Source organism: Phocoena sinus, chromosome 13 (genome assembly GCF_008692025.1).
Source record: "Phocoena sinus isolate mPhoSin1 chromosome 13, mPhoSin1.pri, whole genome shotgun sequence".
In the NCBI taxonomy this organism is placed as follows: domain Eukaryota; kingdom Metazoa; phylum Chordata; class Mammalia; order Artiodactyla; family Phocoenidae; genus Phocoena; species Phocoena sinus.
The window spans coordinates 34,048,244-34,064,410 of NC_045775.1; positions in this window are offsets into that span (position 1 = coordinate 34,048,244).

Genomic DNA, 16,167 nt, shown 5'->3' on the forward strand with positions numbered 1-16,167 from the left:
ATATAGGTCACTTTACAAATGTAAATCATCCTAATTTAATTTTTCTGAGCTGGATTCCTTTTAACTGACCTGTTCGATGCTTACCTCTCCCCATTCCAAACCACTGGATACATGCTGATGTCACAGTAGTCTTCCAAAAGAGGGTGTCCAGTCACACTACTTCAGAGCTGCCTCTAACACATACAGCATCCTTAAGCAAATTAGAAAAACGGCACCCTCTCCTCAAGTTGAAAGTAAAAAAAAAAAAAGTGTGTGTGTGTGTACGTGTGTAAATTAGTGTACGAATGCGCAAGCTGAACAGCTTGCCGTAGCCATACTCTCACCTGCTCACATGTCCCCCAGTACCAAGAATTCACTGGCAGTGTGCATAGTAGATGCCCATGTGCATGTCTATACACACACTGAAACCTCAAGGTGAGATGCTCTGGCAGGTACAGAGGTTGGTAGGGTGGAAATCAGGCCACCAAGATCAGTCGATGAGACGAACACCAAGTGCTGTGAGACTGGGTACACTGCATGCCAGCAGATACATGAGGGCGTCTATTGGAAGAGTCTTTCCTGCAGCCTCTGGCACTCAGCTGAGAGTCTTGAATCTCCGCCCCTGGACCACCTGCTCTCCAATAAGTCTCTACAGTGGTTCTCAAGGTGTGGCAGGGGCCCTTGAAGATTCCCAGGGTGCTTTCAAGGGACCACAGGTCAAAAGTATTTTCATAATAATGTTAAGGCATGTTTTTCATTCTTAGTCATTTCATGAGTGTACGGTGGAGATTTCCAGAGGCTACACCACATGTGGTGACCTCATCACTATGGAATACGTGCTCCTGTGTTATAAAATTTCACAGTGTTAATTTCTTATAGCGTAAATGTCAAAAGTTATAACCCACACAAACAAAAGCTTTTTGGAATTCTCAATTATTTTAAGAGTGTAAAGAGATCAAAAGGTTGTGAACCAGTGAGTGAGTAGATGTCTACAGTGTGACCCGCACCCGCTAAGAAGTAGCAGCCACAGGTGGTATCATGATCACTGCCCTGTTGCTCAAAAGCTGTACTGGTTCAGGAGCAGTGAGGCAGCATGGAACCATCCTGGTTTTGGAGACAGGCCTATTTCAAACCCTAGTTTGATCAGTGATTAGCTTATGTGACCTAGTCATGTTACTTAATCTTTCTGAATATGAGGACCTGTAGGTGCAGCATTTTAAATCCTCCCCATTCTCCATCTATCACGCTGAGATTCTCAACCAAAAGAAACATACCCACAAGAACCAGTAGCAAAATAAGGAACAAATACCTATTTTATCAAAGTTGGACAAGTGCTCCAAACCCCAACTCTGCTAAAAGGTGGATTGGAGAAGAAGGCGAGGAGTTCAAGCAACACTTCCTCCCCCTGTTACCTGAACTCGAGAATGACCGGCTGTCTGGGCAGACTCCTAGTCTGTTCACCAAGCTACCTGGACAGCCTTCCCAGCCTGCCTTACCCACACAGGCACAGGGGACAAGCCCGTGGGTGCAGAGTATAGAAAGGGAAGGTACAGAGAGGAGCAGAAAGCATTTCAGAGTCCTATAATTCTGCCCCCTGGGGAAGTGTGACCCAAGGAATATTTCAGACACTGACCATTGAGATTAGATATCTTCCCTTCAACAGGGAGCAGTGAGTAGTAGATTAGAGGTAAAAATACTAAGATAGCAATGGAAGGACCTCCAGCTCCATAAAGATTATAACACCTCGCGACCTGGCACAAATCAGTCACTCGAGAATGGTAATTAATAATAGCATACGCTGGGGTTAATAGGAAAAGAGTCTGAAAAATAAGACACCTGAAACTTCTATAGCCTCTGTTTTCCACCCTTATTTATGGTAGCATAAGGGACAGTGGAAGCTAAAACGTCCCACCTTCCCCCAAAGCAGGTGTCCCTTTGCTGTGTTCCTCCAGCCCCCCTGATCATGCATTTGAAGTTCTAGGTGCTCCACCTTCTTTGAGGCTTCCAATTCAGTGGAATGGCAGTTCTTCTGACTTGAAAGTTCTACTGCAAGGTCCAACACAGTGGTCACTTCATGATACACAAAGATAATCACGACTTCCAGATTATTTGCCAAAAACAAAACAAAATAAAAACAGTGACTACTACCTCCTGTTATTAGCATGTCCTCAGTGTGGTAACTGAAGAGCCAGGAAAGATGTGAGACATACAGAATCCACTTAAATACCTATGTGCCCCAGACCTGCCAGTTAGAGGAGATGAAGAAAAGAACTAAGGATAGACTCAAACCTTAAACTGGTTAACTGATTTCCATCTAGTGATAAAGCAACCTGGGTAGGAGTTATAGAATTTCATTTACCCACATCAAACAATAAGGTTGAAACATGTCACATAAGAAATAAAAAGGTCTTAACTTGGACTCCAGGCACTTAGGAGTCTTAGGAGAGTCAAAAAAATGGCATTGATGGATGTGTCTTGGGCAAGACTCAACGTGGCCATAAGGAAAACCTCCCTGAAAGTCTGCAGCCCCAGATCCAAATCTCTGGACAATTAGCCTTCTCAGCTAGCTGAGAAGTAACCCCAATTTGCTCAGGATGGTGACCCCTGTCCTCCGTGGGTAAAGGTTTTTTAATTCTCAGAAGATTGAGAAATAGAGATGATAAAGTAATCAAGTCCATGGTATCAATATTTTTTAATTGCTTAGAACATCTGGTACATCAAAGCAACTGACAGATTAAAATATGGAACCAAATAAAATATGTAATCGAATAATTGATTTTTAGACTTATGGTTCAAGTTAAAAGGTATAAATGGATTTGCCTATGTTTGTATACACTATTAGAATATATTTTAAAAACTTGAGAATTACAATATTTATAATTTTTATTTACTAAATTAACCAGAGCATTTTAAGTACTTTAAAGTCATTTACTTGTTACAGGCATCTAGCTCTTAAGAAGATCAAATCCATTCAAGTTTAAAATATTTAAAGGGCTATAATTCATCAAGTTAATTAATAAATTCTTAAAGTGACTGGTAGCATTTACTAGATTTATACATAGAATAATAGTAATTAGGAATTGAATATAATAGTTCAATTTAAAATTTTTTCAGTGTATAACTTTAATATATCAAATTCTCACTTTAAAGACAGAAGTACCTGCAAATACTCTTTTCTGTGAATGACATCAGCCCCCAACACTACTAAAATACAAATGCCATTTGTGATTCTGTGTTTCCTTTGACTCTGGGCTCTTGGCATTTTGTCTTTTGCAGAACATAACCCTGATCCATAAAGAACCAGCTGTCTTCAGAACAAGGAAGAATCATTTACATGTCAAATGTGAATCTATTTCCTTACTATATTTAATCTCCAAAAATGGCCTCATAAAATAATAAAAGTCCCAGTTCAAACTAGCATTTGATACTTCATTCCATTACTAAAAACCGTTACTACATAATTTATTGGCCTACAGAAAGGAAACGCCTTTTCTGTTTGGTTTTCAGCTCTCAGTAGATCAAGTTCTAGTTGTCTGTATCTCCATCAATATTAATCAAAATTACACAGAGACTCCCTCCCTGACTATGTAATTTTCTAGAAAGATTAAAACACATGGTTGCAGAATCAATTGTAAGTATTTACAAACTGGGTTCTATTGAAGTGTGGCTGACAAAAGACAGAACCGAGAAAAAAGGAGGAAATGTGCAGAATGTGGTAGAAACAGTAACATCATAAGGTGAGGGGTCAAGAGATATAACTGAGATATTACTGAAACATGAAGAATCAGAAATAGAGCTTTAGGTATATTACTTAAAGTTATAAAAGTTAACCAATAGGGCTTCCCTGGTGGCGCAGTGGTTGAGAGTCCGCCTGCCGATGCAGGGGACACGGGTTCGTGCCCCAGTCCGGGAAGATCCCACATGCCGCGGAGAGGCTGGGCCCGTGAGCCATGGCCGCTGAGCCTGCGCTCCGCAACGGGAGAGGCCACAACGGTGAGAGGCCCACGTACCGCAAAAAAAAAAAAGTTAACCAATAAAAGAACTAAAATTATAAGTATAAATTATATACATATATAAGGATACACACCTGTATGTTTTTGTGCATGTATGTATCTAAAAACAGTAGGAAGAGGATAGGAGAAATGAATAGGTTTAAATCTTTTAAACCTATTTAAACCTTTGATTTAAAATATCAAAGAGAAATTATATATATTATGTACAATAAACATACACTATATATCATTAATATAAATCAAAAAATATGAACTGGCACACATTACCTGGAACATCACCGTTCAATACAGTAGCCACCAGCCACATGTGGCTGTTGAACATTTAAAATGTGTCTAATGCAAATTGAAATGTGCTTCAAGTATGTTACACCACAAATTTTGAAAACGATATAAAAATGTAAAATATCTCATTAATATATTATATGGAGAAATGATAACGTTTTGGATATACTAGGTTAAATAAAATGTATTATTAAAATAAGCTTTATATGTGCACTTTTAATTTTTTAATGTGGCTACTAGATCATTTAGAATTATAGTTGTGGCTCACATTACATTTCTATTAGGACGGCTTTAGAGTTTTGATATTAAACATCAGTAGAACTGAAAATACAAATAAAGGAGTTGGCCTCAGGGAAACACAAGTGAGGGAAAGAGACACATAAGGTGGAAGCCAACTGCTTTTTACCAGAAACTCTTCTATACAATTTTAATTATCTTAGGCATACATTACTTTGCAGAGACTGTGAAATGTTTAAACAAATTTAAAATGAAAGGGAGAAAATAATGAGGTCACAGATAACGGTTTAAAAAAAATAGACATGGAAGGGCACAGGGTGGTGGGGAAGGAGGGAATGTAGCTGGACAATGTCCATATGCAGGATGGGATCACAAGGCCACTTTATGGGTCAGTGTGACAGCATTAGGTATCATTGTGGGCAGGTCTGTCCACAGCTTTCATGAACAAAACATGTTCACCACTTCTTACTAAAGATCATCCTAGTCTCCAGTCCTCACTCTTATAATGACTAGTAGGAATACCCTTCTCTCACCCCACAGCCTGACAGCCAAAGCATCCTCAGCACTGTTGTAAATATCATCATGTCTTTTCCAATTTCCTGATGGCTCTTGGCACCCAAAGTGATCTTGAGGTCCCAAGTCAACACGTCCCTCCTATAACCCCATTTTCTTTACCAACAGGAAATTCAGTGTTTCTAAAAGGGTCTTCCTTCATCAAGCTCTCAATTACAGCTAGTTAAGTGTATCTACCTCTGAGTCCATAAGATTTGGACCTCTTAATGCTTTCTCACACGGTAAACACAGTATCCCAGTGCCTAAGATAGTAAGAAGGTCAATCCATACAGTAAACACATTCCTGCAACAAAATGTTTTTGAGGACCTGCTTGTACTGAGCTCTGTTCTAGGTACAAAGGATAGCAACGAGGGAAAAAAAACATCCTCTGTACTCTTGGAACTTACATTGTAGTGGGAGAGACAAATAACAGACAAGTAAAGGAATATACACATAACACAATGCTAAGTGATTATAAGTGCTGTTTTATATTTTTATCGTTGTATAAGAAAAATATGCAGATTGATGGGATAGACGGTGATGGGGTTGGACAAGGAGGTGACTATTTTAGAGAATTCCTTCTGAGGAGGTGATATGGAAGGAACCCCTTGGATAATGGAAAGGGTTCGGCTATGCAGAAATCTGGGAGAAAGGGAAAAGATGTTCCATGTAGGGAATGGCAATGGCAAAGGGCTTCAGATGGGAATGTACTCAATGGTCCAAAACAGCAAGAAGACATGTGGGGATGGAGAAGAGTGAGTGAGGAGAGGAAGATGAGGTACAGAGACAGCCCACCTCCTATCTTACAGGCCCTTGTGGGTCCCGGTAAAGACTTTAGATTTTATTCCAAATAGGATGAACTCTACCAGAAGATTTGGAGCAGAGAATGAATTTGCAGGACTTTTGACTTCCTAATTTTCTTGTGGAATTATAATCAATAAATCCTTCCCACTTTTCTTTCTCCACTCTTAATGATAGTGAAATGAAAGAATTAAATCAGAATTCTTTATTCACCGTAAATGTGGATCACCCTGGACCAACAGATAACTATTTGTAGGGTGGTGTCACTCTCCACAAGGCTCTATGCCCTTTGCAGGGGAATTTAAGTTTCATATCTAATTTCTTGAGTTAACAAATATTTATTGAGCTCTTTCTATAGACCAGCCCTGTGCTAGGCACTTGTCTATTTCATCCTCATAACAACCCTGTGACAGTGATAAGATTATCCTATTCCACATCTGAACAAACAGGCCTGGAGATTAGATGACCTGTCTAAGATTTTAAGCCAATAAATGACAGAACCTAGATTCACACCCAGGTTTCCTGAATGCAGAGCTCCACCTCACATTGTCTTTTTTTATAGCCCTCTTATCAGCCACAATGCGTTTTTCTAGCATTTTAAAAGGAGAGAGCCTCTCTCTCTTTTTTTTTTTAACATCTTTATTGGAGTATAATTGCTTTACAATGGTGTGTTAGTTTCTGCTGTATAACAAAGTGAATCAGCTATGCATATACATATATCCCCATATCTCCTCCCTCTTGCGTCTCCCTCCCACCCTCCCTATCCCACCCCTCTAGGTGGTCACAAAGCCCGGAGCTGATCTCCCTGAAAAGCACTGATTTTTTAACACTGGAGCATATAATCAACTTTTAGAAACATTCAAATCAAAATGATCTCTGAAAGGCAATTTGTCAATATTTCATTTGTCCAACCTCTGAATATTAAATTGTTTAAGTTTTTTCCCAGTCTTCTATCTCACATATAAAGTCATTTCCTTTAGAATTATGTCATCATTTTAAAATTGCCAACTTACGATGTTTTTTATTTCCTATTCCAGTTACAAAATTAAAATACCTATGTAACAAGGTAAAGAATTAAGGAGGATTTTAAAATTTTAATTGCATAATTAAAATGATAATGGCTTTGATGTAAAAAATAATTATGGAACTAAGAACTGAACTAAATGACTCAGAGATTAAGTCTCCTTGTACCTTTTGATATTGTCATCCCCAATACACGGCCTTTCCCAGAAAGTTAAAGAGAATGTGGAAGACTGCACAGTGGGTTTTACAATCAGGGCTACAAATAGCACACATTACCCCCAATCATATTTCACTGAACAAAACCCAGGTACTTGGCCCCAAACCAAATGCAAGGAATAATGGTCAAGGCAGTTTTTCTGTGTGCCCAGGAAAAGGAAATGGGACTTATTAATATCTAGTAAGTCTCTAATACAAAGAAAAAAGTTAAAGTTAAATTATACAATGGTAAGGTACTCAGATTTCCTTCTATAACTTCTAAAAGTGGTTCAAAGCGTTATCCCAGAATTCATTTAAATGTATACTTTTTTTTTAGCCTTATGAAGAAAATTCATGAGCAGTTGGCACCACCCCAAAAAAAGCCTTTACTGCTGGTATTCTGAAATATAAGCAAGACTCTGAATCTATGGCTCACTCATCTCAGGAAGCAGTTTTTTAAAAGCTGATGAAGATAAAGTCCTGGATACATCAAACTTGTCTAGTACCAACTCAAGCCCAACCTCCAACAGTGAACTGCCACCTCACTCTCGACTCCGATTCTATGGTTAAATTTAGAGAATAGCACTTTATATGTCCAACTATGCTGCTGAGTTCTAGGTCAATAGGAACATTCTAGAAAAAAACTGAAATATATGCTGACTCTATGATGTCCTTTGATACACTTAGCAGAAAGGAAGAAAAGTACCAGATGCAGGTACAAAGACCAACAGGACTGTGAATGGTGGGCACAAAACAGCCCTGAATTTCTACCCTTGGGCCTACTTTCAGATTCTGAATCAATTCAATGCCTGTGCCCAGATTAGTTAACAGTGCTTTGTGGAGAATGGAAATAGGTAGCTAATTACAACTTGTATAACAAAATGTGCAATGCCATAATGGATGCTGCCTCTTCAAGTAATGAGTCCCCCCTCACTAGAAGGATTCCAACGGTGAGAGTATAACTGTCTGATGCTTCATCAATGAGTATAAAGCCTAAATGATACCAACCAAGGCTCAGATTTCAAGATTTCATGCACCCAAACCCCTCTGCTATTTAAAAAAAAAAAAAAAAAGTGATCATGTACCAAGCCACACCTCCAGCTCTGTCATCAGTGTCCTTGATTCAACAATTATGTATGAAAGGAAAAAAAAAAATTGATCTTAAACTACAACCTAATTCAGTGTTTTGTTTCTCTCTCTTCAAACAGTTTTACTAGCCACCACTTCCTTATAATAAACAAATCCAGAGTATTCCATTTAAGTCATTTTTAACTCAAAATAACATTCAGTTTTGCCACCCAAGGGGTATCAAAGGTAATTTATACAGAGAAATGGATATAGAAAATGAAAGTACATGACAGACCTAGAGTCTGTTATACAGAGTGAAGTAAGTCAGAAAGAGAAAAACAAATACTGTATATTAACACATATATATGGAATCTAGAAAAATGGTACAGATGTACATATTTGCAGGGCAGAAATAGAAATGCAGACGTAGAGAAGGGACATGTGGACACAGCGGGGAAGGGGAGAGTGGGATGAACTGGCAGATTAGGTTTGACATAAATACACTACCATGTGTAAAATAGATAGCTCGTGGGAACCTGCTGTGTAGCACAGGGAGCTCAGCTTGGTGTTCTGTGATGACCTAGATGAGGTGATGGCAGGGTTGGGGGGGCGGGTGGGGAGGTCCAAGAGGGAGGGGATATCTGTATACATATAGCAGATTCACTTCATTGTACAGCAGAAACTAACACAACATTGTAACACAATTATACTCCAATAAAAAAAGAAAAGAAAAGAAAAGGAAAGTACAAGTATAGTAAACCATACTTCCAGAGGTATGGTTTTCAAAACTTATGCTTAAAGATCCAAGATTACTGATTTTTTTTAAATCTGGGTATATAGTTATACCATAATTATATGGTATACATACATATTTAAGTACCCAGAGTACCATAGATTGAATCATCAGGTTTTTAATGGTTAAACCAAGTTAAAACTAGAAATGATAGAAAACCTTGATCTCAAATAAAAAGACCAACAAGCTCCAAAGCCTAGGGACTAGTTCTTGTTAGCATCATTGGAATTAATAATTCCAAGAGGGAAAAATACAGCCACGACAGTAAATTAAACTTGGTGTTTCTTGCTGACTAAACTCTGCACGTTGCTGTTAAAAATGCTTGTTCCTTATCTAGTAAAACATCTGCTTTCTGATGCTAAAAGCGGGATCCTGAGGGAAGTAGTGATCTTTCCCAAGGCAACTTGATTAATAGTAGGCTTCCAAATTTTAACTAGAAGACATTTTGATGAAGCCAGCAGTATTGAATAATTGTTTCCACAAATAATCTTGATATATATTTCCTTTCTCTCCAGGATTTTAGACAGTGGGACTCTGAGATGCACTGTTTATCTGCTGCACGGCTTTTGCTCCTATAGTTAACCCACAAGTCAGTGGTGCTCAACGACTACCCACACACCTAGGCCGTGTGCTGCACATCATCTTTCACTCACTGGTTTCTAGGGGAGAAATCATCTGAATGTGGAGAGATAATAAAACAGACATAACATTTAAAACAAGGACCAAAATGTTATTCCCAGGAGTTAATTTTATTGCAATAAAGTGAAAATGCAAGAATAAAACTGTATTCTCAAAGACACAGAGGTGGGCAACTGAGAGCTGCACAAGATATAAAAATTATTGTTGATAGTGAATAAGCTTTATGCAAGGTGAGGAGAAGATACAAAGGACAAAGCAAGGCTTTTAAAAATAAGGTAGAGGGGCTTCCCTGGTGGCGCAGTGGTTGAGAGTCCGCCTGCCGATGCAGGGGACACGGGTTCGTGCCCCGGTCTGGGAGGATCCCACATGCCGCGGAGCGGCTGGGCCCGTGAGCCATGGCCGCTGAGCCTGCGCGTCCGGAGCCTGTCCTCCGCAACGGGAGAGGCCACAACAGTGAGAGGCCCGCGTAACGCATAAAAAAAAAAAAAAAAAAAAAAATAAGGTAGAGCTGATGGTGGCTTGACTACATAAAATAAGCCCTTACAACACATCAGAGGAGGTAACAACAGAAAAGAGAGATACAGAGGAGAAAAGGAAATGGGGGTTGGGAGTGGAGGAGATAGAAAGTCTGTGGAATTAGGAATTACAAGACCTGAATTCACGTCCCTGACCTCTCCTGGCCATGTGATCTTGAGCAATTCTCATCATCATCGTCATAACAAGCTATAACTTACAGAGAACTTAAAACAAACTCAGCCCTTTACACAGATTATAGATTATCTCCTTTAATCCTCACTGCAACTTTATAAGCAAGATCCTATTATCCCCACTTTACAGACAGAGAAACAGATTCAGAAAACTTGAATAATCATCCCAAGGCTTTACAATTAGTAGATATCGGAACCAGGGGTTTTCCCTGGCTTGAAAGCCTATGTATAATTTGAAAGCATCCACCCTTTCCACAATGGTGGGACACCTCCTCCTAAATGTAACCTCTCAGAACCTCAGTCTCTTCATCTAGAAAGGGATTATTATAATTCCTTCTATAGTCACACGAGGATGTGTATCTGTTGTCTTTTGCCAGAGTAACCTAATCTGTTATTTCTCCTGGGTCCATGAGGAGGCTAGGCAGTCTGCTGATCTTGGCTGGACTAGATGGGACAGTTTTAATTGTCTGAGCATGTACCTGGTGGTCAGCTGGTTGTTGGTGATCTAGCATGGCATCACTGGGATAACTAGTTCTGCTCCCTGTGGCCTCTCATCTCTAATAGGCAAGTCCAGGTTTGTTCTCATTACAGAGACAGAGAAAGCATACAAGTCCTCTTGTATCCTAGGGTCAGAACTGACACTACATCACTTACACCATATTCTGTTAGCTAAGTAAATCACAAGACCAGCCTAGGTTCAAGGGTTGGGGAAACAGACTCCAAAATCATACTTCAAAGGGCATGTATACATGGAAGAGTGCAGAAATAGGGCCATTTTGCAATCACTCTATCATAGGATATATGTAAATATGCTTTATTAACTACAAACTGCCACACCACTGGCTCCCGATCTAAAACCCACTCTTCTTGAAAAGCACCAGCCACTGCCACCAATCCAAGGACAACTTGTTTTCATAGCTGTCATCTCTTCCAGCTGAGCTTGTAGAAAAGAGCTAGACAAAACCATGTAAGGAGAATTTGTGTATCAGGTTTTTCTTATGGTCTCTAAATTCACATAAGATTTTTCCCTATGCCCTTACCCCAAGACTCCATCCACACTTGCATTCTATTAAATTGGAAATTTTTCCAGAATTAAAAATCAAGGAAAATAATTTCCAAGCTTGGTGTTATTTATTCCTGGCCTTTCTGAAATTGTACATTCCATCAATTTTGTTACTGGAGTGTCATGCTTTCTTCCTAAGGTAAAATCCCAAATGTTAAATCCCAAATTCATAGTTAAAATGCTTTAAAACCACACTCTATGGGTCCCTAAGAGTCACAGTCTGGGAGGGCATCAAACCAGCAGTGGGATCCTTATTAAGCCATGAAATTTACTGTGACTTGGACAAAAAGCTGCTGTAACCAGAAACTCCAAAGATTATCTCTTTTCTGTCTCAGAAATATTTTATATATATTTTTAAGTCCCCCATGAACCACAATCACATGAGCCTGCGAAAGGATGTCCACCTGATCATGTATGCTGAAATGGAGCAGGACCCGATGGTCCTTTCCCCCACGTCCTCCGCCTGCCTTCTGTCTACGGAAAAACTTTAGCCAAAGAATAAGTTTAATCAGAGGAGTGAGAAAATGTAGAAACAAAGGAAAACGGTCAAAGGAGACCAAATAATAATACAGTCATTAAGCATAGTCAAGGACCTTTAGTTCCTTCTCAAGGGCTATAGATAATATTCTGAGCCATAACCTGTGAGCTGTTTTGTAGATACTGAAACCCTCACCAGATGGAAGAAGTTAACTACATGATGACCAGACTGTAGCCGTGACATAAGCTGCCACAATTATGAGAACTGGCCTCAAAGAAATGGGAACAAACTAACCCTGGAACTGAAGATTAATTGTACTTAAAACAATCAAGATGATGCTGGTCAGACCACCAATGACCAACTTCAAGATGACTGTCAGAGCTGACTGTGCTGTTTCTACACGTAGTCCCCTCCCTCCACCTATAAAAGCTCTTGCCCACTGACAGTCAGTGGTGGGGAGTCGCCCTTACAGCTACACAGCAACAAAATCATCTCTGGATAGTAGAATTGTTTTCTTTGCTAATCATAAGTCTCCTGGACAGGTCTGCAAATATATTTCTGCACAAAGGAGTATTGTTAAATTTCTGTCGTTTTTTTAAGAAGCCTGGTGCCACAAAGCAAATGAACCCCCCTACACTTTTTTCTTTTTCTTTTTGGTCTCTGCATTGGTAACGAATAAGAGATGCATTTAGATTTTCCCAAAATGTATTTTTAAATGATGAAACCTATTTTCTTGGTTCTGACTCATTTCCCAATGACAGAAAATCTTTATAAATTGAGATTGAAAAGGAGCAAAGCAGGAATTGTAAGAATATTATTGATCAATGATACATCACCAAATGCCATACATTTAAATAGTCATTTCAAAATGATCAACCTCTGTGGAAATCTGTCCACCCTCGGCAGCCCTTCACCATGCAACTTAGGACAGGTCATGGCTGCCTCCATCCTCAACCTGGTTCAGATAAACTGCCCTAAATTCTAGCGTGGCACCCCACAGTGGTGACTGATTATGTGTTGACACTCACTGCTTTCCTTGTCTTCATTTTGTTTCTTATTAAAATCAAAAGATTTTTTTAAATAATATGCTTAATTTCCATGGAACAGGGAATACCTAGCCAATATTTAAGCCAGTGCAAAATAGGATTGTTTTGATCAGAAATGCTGAGTTGTTAGTGAATGTTGTATTTCTCCTTGATCTTCTATCTCAGTGAAAGTGGGTGCTAATCACCACTTAAATCTTACATATCTATTTGTTTATATATTTACTGAATGTCTCTGCCTTCTAGGCCACAGGTCTACAAACTGGGCAATGGGTCAAATCGGGCCCACCGTCTGTTTTTTGTAAATAAAGGGGTTATTTACATAGTCACACCCACTCATTTGCATATTGCCTGAGGCTGCTTTCCCATTAAAGGCAGAGTTGAGTAGCTGTGACAGACACTGGTCTGAAAAGTCAAAAATATTTACTATCTGGCCTTTTACAGCAAAAAGTTTGCCAAGCCCCGTTCTAGACTCTAGGCTTCCTAAGAACAGGGATTTTGCTATAAATTCAGCGACCTGCACAAAGTAAGTGTTCAATGAACGTTCATTGCCTAAATAAATCATGTTAAATAAGTTTATCATCTCAGCCACAAAGCTACTTTTCAGGTGCAGGTCTTCAGAAAGAGAAAAAGCAGATGTGCCTTATTTACAGATTTAAAAACCTGGAGAGATTCTAAAGATGAACAAATCCATAATTTTTCAGCTGAGGAAACTGAGGCCCAGAAAGCTGACATGAGTCTCCCACGGTCAGTCCAAGGAGAGACAAGAACTACTCCAGCAGCACATTTGTTTTCCCTTTAATTAATAAGGCACTCTGTGAAGTCAGCCTGTTCCCAGGAGGGCCAAGGGTTTGAACACAACATGCATGCAATAATAATTACACTTGTTTGGAACTTTCAATTCTGACTTATTCCCTGAAGTTCTTTAAATGCTCACCGCCCCAACACATTTTCATAAATTTGGTTCGGGAACGATATGCATGCATTAAAGAACCCGAAGTACAGCTTTACAACAAACTTTGTTCATTAAACTGATGCCCAGAGAAAGTTGCAGTGCCCACTGAGTGATTACACCATCCACCACCTATCTGTTTGGACGAAAAGTCATCCAGATCTGATATCCCAAAGTACTGGTTTGAATATTTTAAGGCATCCACCTACTCCCTGAAGTACAAGGGAAAGAATAATTGAATTCTGCCAAGTCACGCTAAAAAGTAGACAAGGATTGCCCAGCACAGCTCAATTTCTCTGTCTCTTGCCAGTACTGGCTGAGAAAGAAATGCTGGGTGGTTTCGTGTCTCCAATGCACTAAAGCAATTTTTCTTATATCATCATTTATTTTTTCCTCCCAAAGTTCTTTATAATTCAGTCCCATAAAGGAAGGATCAGAGACAGAAATAAATCAGGGAACAGAAACACGTTAGGTCTGCAAGGCCTGGAACCCACAGTCCAGCTCATTTCACTTACTTGGCAACCATCAGTTAGACCCCTAGTCTGCCAGGCACTGTGCAGGGAAACAAAAAGGCCTTAGACACAGTCCCTGGGCCCCAGAAAGAGGGACATTTCATATGGCAGACAGACAAGGAGAGCATTACAGCACCATGAGGTGGGTCTTGTGAGCTGACAAGGTAAGCCCAGGGTGAAGCGGAGGACACTGAGGGATACCAAGGCAAGACTATCCCAAGGTCAAGTTAAGAGTTAGCCAGATGCAAAGGGAGGGAGAGGAGGGGGGACAAACCCCATGATCATGAAGTCATATGCTCAAAGACAAGGAAGTAAGAGAGAACAGGACATATTTGAGTGGAAACAATCTAGTATATCTGGAGCCTCAAATAGGAAGTAAGCCTGGAACAGAAGTCTTGGACCTTTAACCTTCAACAATGTACACCCTACAAAAAGCATCCACTCTAAGCCCAGTCTTTCCTGGGTACTGGGCTAGACACCAAGTCATGTCTTTAAGGGAAAGAAGGTATTCTCAAGGTTACTCTTTTGTAGAGCAGGGAACTCAGTGGCCTTCCAGCTTTAATCTTCCATCCAATCTTATTCCAATAACCTAAACAGAAATTGTCTGCTCTTGGTTTGAACACTTCCAGTGACACGGAAGTTATTGCCTCAGAAAGCAGCTTATAAGAAAGTATTTTTATGTCCAGTTAGTAACTGCCAATTAGTAACTTCTTCCTGACTTCAGTAAGAAAGTGGCCAACAACCTTTCCCTGAAGAAAGTCTCAAATCACAGTAAACAGAGCCCAAAGGTTTATTTTAATTATTATTATTATTATTTTTGGTTGTGTTGGGTCTTAGTTGCTATGCACAGCTTTTCTCTAGTTGCGGCGAGCGGGGGCTACTCTTCGTTGTGGTGTGTGGGCTTCTTATCGCGGGGGCTTCTCTTGTTGCAGAGCACGGGCTCTAGGCGCGCAGGCTTCAGTACTTGCAGCACGCGGGCTCAGTAGTTGCGGCACGCGGGCCCTAGAGCGCACTGGCTTTAGTAGTTGTGGTGCATGGGCTCAGTAGTTGTGGCTCACGGGCTCTAGAGTGCAGGCTCAGTAGTTGTGGCACATGGGCTTAGTTGCTCTGTGGCATGTGGGATCTTCCCAGACCAGGGATCAAACCCTCAGGTGGATTCTTAACCACTGTGCCACCAAGGAAGTCCCAGCTCAAAGGTTTAGAACTTTATACAGTCTTAACTACATTAACACAGTGTTTAATATCCCACACCCCATATTCCAAGGTGCAGTTTATTTCTATCTCCCCAAGAACCCCAGGCCATTCCAGGACCAGAGTTCTTCTGAATCAGGGCACATCTCCAAGAGGGATTGAGCATCTGAACCCTGAACATCTAGACCCAAGGAACAAAGAAGACCAGGGGGAAAAAAAAAAAAAAAACAGATCCTGAACCAAGCAAAATACAGAAGCCAAAGCACATAGCTCCATGGGTAGGAGCTAAAGAGAGAAAGCTGGAATCAGGCAGACAAGTCCTGGAGGAAACACAGTCATGTTGCAGCAGTTCAGCTTCATGACTCAGATTCACAGGGTATTAAAAGAAGCCTGTACAATACGGCGGAGACAATCATAAAGGTACTTTAACTTATGCATAAGAAGGGAATAGGTGCAATCCCAGAGTCAGAAAATATGTTAGTTTCAGGGAGAAGGCAGAATTACTCAAATCCTATTTGGCTTTCCTCTTTGCTGCTAAGAAAATGATGCTGACTCTACAGAGCAGAATACCCATCGCCAATGAAGACAGAAAGCCAGGGATGGATGAGAAGACAGTAAAATCCCATAAGTACAGCTTT